Source organism: Trifolium pratense, linkage group LG6 (assembly GCF_020283565.1).
Source record: "Trifolium pratense cultivar HEN17-A07 linkage group LG6, ARS_RC_1.1, whole genome shotgun sequence".
Classification (NCBI taxonomy): Eukaryota; Viridiplantae; Streptophyta; class Magnoliopsida; order Fabales; family Fabaceae; genus Trifolium; species Trifolium pratense.
Window position 1 is genome coordinate 23,628,244 of NC_060064.1, and position 5,372 is coordinate 23,633,615.

The window sequence follows — 5,372 nt, forward strand, 5'->3', positions numbered from 1 at the left end:
TTTTTTTCTAAAGACTTTTTGTATTATTTACCAACACTGACATAATAAAAGGTAACTTGGTGCTACAAAATTTCTGCCATGACAAGGAATAGCGAAGGGTTGGATTTATTGTGAATTTACTGCACGAAATCCTATCTTGCATTTGTGTTGGATGTCAATTTTCCAACAGTAATTCCAACAATTATGTAAAATCTCTGTTTCTTCATATATATATATATACATGATAAAATATTTAAAACAATGTTTTGAGAAATAAAAATAAATTAAAACTATAATATAGGAATTAAATGTTAGTCAATATTTTGTACCGAAAAAAATGTTAGTCAATATTCATCAAGTATGTAATGCCAATTATGAGTGTTAGTCAAAGCTTTAGAATATCCACACCATCCCAAAACATATTCATATTGTTTGGAGAATTTTTCATTATAGTATTCCCACTGAAAAGTTGTTCCATAAAGGAATGATGATTGATCATTTTTGTTCCCATTGTGGGAATGTGTTATACGGATTTAACCTAAGTCCACCTGACCATGGTTTAAAGGTGAGGATTGTCCAATCCTATATAAACCCTCACACCGGCTTCATGACTTCCGATATGTGGACTCTAAGTTGGGTTCATGAAGGTCAACTTGCACATGAAAATCGGTAACAATGTTGATGCAGAATTGGATCATGTCTTCAAAGACTGCACAAGGGCAAAAAAAGGTATGGTTTCCTCTCCTTTGGATATTCGGTTTGAGGATCCTTCCCTTCCTTTGGATATGAACAATGTCATCGTGCATTCCCTTTTATTAGATTGTTAAAACTTTATGCACATGTGAGAGGAGTTGTACGATGACATTGACATTGTTCATATCCCATGCCAATGGACGCTAGATAGATTGAAACAAAACTGGATCGAAAAAATTGGATCGATCAGAAGCGGTGGAAAAATGGAATAGATTGAAATTGATCAAAAAAAGGAAACAAATATGTAAAATGAAAGAAAAGGAAATTGAGAAAATTCTCCAGAAAATGGAAAGCGGCGAAAAAGTTCATGGAGGATACCATATGCTATAGCACCATATTAAAATTGGGAGTTGAGCATAACTCAACTCTACAAAAACCAATTTTTAAATGGGAAAATTATCTCTACTTATAAACTCATGCAAAGATCATCTCACATCCAATTTGGAATTTCTTAACATCGATAACTCGGTCCTTTCGATTAAAACTCGTTTGGGTCTTCAACTCACCTACCATGTTGTCTATGTTGGACATAAGAGTAACTCTGTTCACCACAATATTCCATTCCAAAAGAAGGAGAAAAGAAGCATACAATCATTAATAAAAAAATTATGAAGAAAAAAAAAAACTCTCAAATTCGACAAACCGAACAAAGAGAAATTTAAGTTTTGGACAATTAAAAAAATATGGTGTCGTTCTCATTTGTGCACAAAAGAAATGTCCTATTTGTAAAAGAAGTAAAATACAAAAGGAAGGTGACACTCCATGCAAATACAAAGGTCAACCACTGGTTCCTAGTCATCATATCATATTATATAAGGTTAGCAAAAAGACAACACAAAATAGCAATACTCCCTATAAAGTGTTCCCTTATTTGAAAAGTTCATAGTCAGATGTAATAATGATCGATGTGTCAAAACATTATTAAACCACCAATTTTCTCAAAAAAATAAATAAATCATGTTGTATAAGAAAAGAATTATAAAATATTTGAGTGTTCGCATGTGGAGGCATTTCTATTTTAAGCAGTATATTTCTCTTTTACAAATGAATTCTTTAAAATAACCCAAGTTTCTTTTATTTATAAGAAAATTTGAAAATTTGGTAACTGTCTTCGATCCTTGCATGTCAATCACGTGTAGGACAATTGTTTTTCGAAAATCATTCGCTCCAATCATTAATTGTTGTTTGAATTTGAATTTTGATGGGCAAACTCCTCTTTTTGGCGCACTTGCCTTGACATTTCGAAGCCGTCCTGATGTATTTTTCGAACTCGCTTTATTAGCATATGTACAATTCGAAGTCTAGCTCACTTTCGAATCCTATGTAAAATTTTACGTATAACAAGTATATTTAAAAATTTGAATATATTGACACATTAAGTCTTTAAATTAATAATTAAATGTGTATATTTTTTTGAAATGACATTTTTTATCATTTAAAAAAATTATAATAACTAAATATTATTAACCAAATCGGTCAAACATAACCCTCAAAAAGAAAACAAAGAAAAAAGTGAAAGAAAGAAGAAGAAAAGGAAAAGGAAAAACTCTAAGGAAATATAAAATTAGGTAATTTAGAATGATCCCTAAAAGTTTCTGGCGAATAAACCAAGTATCAACATGAAAACGAGTCACGTATCATCAACTCTCTGTGACAAGCAGGAATAACTTTTTCAAGCCAAATAGTCTGAAATCAATTACCACAATTGATACGGATATTGAAATGGAACTGACACAATAGAGACAAATCTAGGAACTTTAAAATCTATAAATCTCATTAATCGTTAGTTGGTTCAATGATGATTGACGCTGAACATGATAAAAAGGACCACAGTTCGATCCCCCTCAAATGCGATCGAGAAGACCACTTGATGTCAGAACTGACTCTAAACCGGATTAGACGAATCACTAAAACGATTATTGTTGGTGAAAAAACAAATCTACAAATTTAAAGGAAACTAAAAAAATTCAGAAAAACAAATATTGAAACCGCCAACTACAAACCGGATACACAAACAATAACCACCAACCGGTAAAATATACATTCATCAATGATTGTATAGATAATTAGTATGCTTAATTATGAACAATTTGGTCTTGATTTTTGACAAAATAAGTACATAGTCCTATTGTGGTGCCGTCCAAAAACCATATAATAAACTCCACAAATAAAAAGATTAAGCAATGTGGTTGTACTGTTTGTTTTGCAAACGCTATTCTCCTTGTCTCCATGCATGTAATTAACTTCGATCACATGATAAATTATGAGTGTGTTTGTTTAAGTTTTTAAACAAATAATTTTATTTGAAAAAAAAAGTAGAAATCGTTTTAGTAATTTTTTAAAAAATTTGAAGCTACTTTTTGGTTTATTTACTATATAAATATTTTTTTTTTAAATGTAAAGTTCCTACACTTAAATTCCTTGTTCTTTAAAAAAAATAATTTAAAATAATTATTAGGATAAAATTTTCATTTCAAAGCTATAAACAATTTTCTAAAAACTCAAACAAACACTATTAAAAAGACAAAAGTGATTTTTTTTTTTTAACAAACACACCATATATTTGTTGTGTTGTGTGCGCCTTAAAATTTAAAATTTGAAGTGAGAATTTTGGTCCAACTATTATATGTGCTAGGCGCAACTTTCAAGTTTTTAGAAGTGCGCCGGTACCTGTCTATTGTATGAGGTGCAGGAATGCTTACGTGAGGCGCAATAGTTGTACGGTCTGATTATGTGAGGTTCAAGGCTTTGCCTAGTTATACAAATTTGCGATTTTCTAACATTTGGTGACTTTGGAGGCAAGAGTTTTGTGAAACACTTAAAAGAGTTTTATAAACACTTTAGAAGTGAGATTCATTGTTCATCTTTGTTCTTGTGAGGTTTGGTAAAAATTTGTTTCTAGGTTCAATTTCGCTTCAAGAACTTTTCACCGCCGTGATGTGATTTGCTTTGGTTCGGATCTGGTTCAGATTTCTCAAATCTAGCTTGTTGAGGTTTGGGGTTGTTTTGCTTGAAAGGGTTATTTCTAGCTACTTGCTATGATTTGTCATAGGGGTTGTTCATATGTGAATTGGTATGTGTTGGCGGTCAGTTCAATCACCTTCTTGAGTTATGAAGGCTCATACAACACCTTTGTTTTTTGCTATTTGATTTTGTGCCCATACGCGGACTCGTTGAATAGTGCTTGAGAGTGTGTGCTTGATTCTTTTTTTAGATCACCATGGTTGTATTTAAATTGTTTGTATACCGGTTTTGTAACGATTATGTGGTTTGACTAAACTAGGTTTTCGCCCTTAATATTTTGTATTGTCTTTTTATTTTTAGTTTAAATATCTAGGATATTGTAAATGGTTTTCCATCTACACCCTATTTGCTTTTGTACTGATCGTATTAGAATGAGATAGTTCCGACGACGAGGCTTGAGGTAGTTATAGTGGTTAAAGCTTTCAGGTAGGTTTGATCACAGTGGAGAAGGTACATGCAAAACACGTTATTTTTTTAACCATATAATAACTACCCACTAATCATGTACTTTTATGTCATTTTATATTTACAACAACTAAATTTACCAAAGACTTTACTTTCATTCTACTAACTTTTTAGCTATAAAATATCATGCATCAGCTATAGTTAACTTTTGAACTACTTCCTCCTCTCATAATTATAAGATGAGATTTACTTTTTAGATACTCCCTCCATACCACAATATTTGTCATTTTGGGGAAAAAAATTGTACCACAATATGCCACTTTATATTACCAATGAAACACTTAATGTTATTTTTTCTATTATACCCTTAACTATTTAGTACTTTCTCTTCTTTCAATTGTTCAATTTATTTTTTCCATACCATAAATGAAGGATAAATTTGTAAATTAACTCATAATCTTTTTTTTCCATACAACAATAATTATCTTTCTTAATATGTGTAAAAATACCAAAGCTACATATATTGTAGTACGGAGAGAGTATATTGTAAGTTTGGTGTATCAAATCTATATTATTGTCTCGATATATTAAATTTTGAATCTATCAAAAAAGTGAATATTTTGTTATAATTAGGAATAAACAGATTATCAATTTAGCTTATAGCTAGCCAAATAATTACAGATACTCCGAACTTTCATTTATTTAATTAGCTCAATTGTTATCTCAATTAGCTGATCAATCAAATTCAACCGATTAATTAAATATAAAATTGAGTCTCAAACTATTTTAAGTTGTTTTCGTTTTTTTTTGGTACAATTTTAAGTTGTTTTCTATTCATCACTTAAAATCCAAATTACCAAAACTCATTTCTCACGCAATTAATTAGCGTGTGTTTGGTTCTGCGGCGGAGAGAATTGATTTTGGCAGAATTGATTCTGTAAAATTGATTCTGGCCAAAATTGATTTTAAGCTGAAGTGGTTTACGTTTGGATATATTCATGAAAAAGTGAGTTGAACAAAAAATTTGAGTGTAAAAATCAATTCTAGAATCAGAAGCTACGATTTCTAGCTTCAAGTAGAATCAATTCTGGAGGCAGAATCAATTCTACTTTTGAGAAACCAAACAAGTCAGAATCAATTCTACACGTCCAAAATCAATTCTGGATGCTCCAGAATTGAAACCAAACATATACTTAATCATATATAAAGTC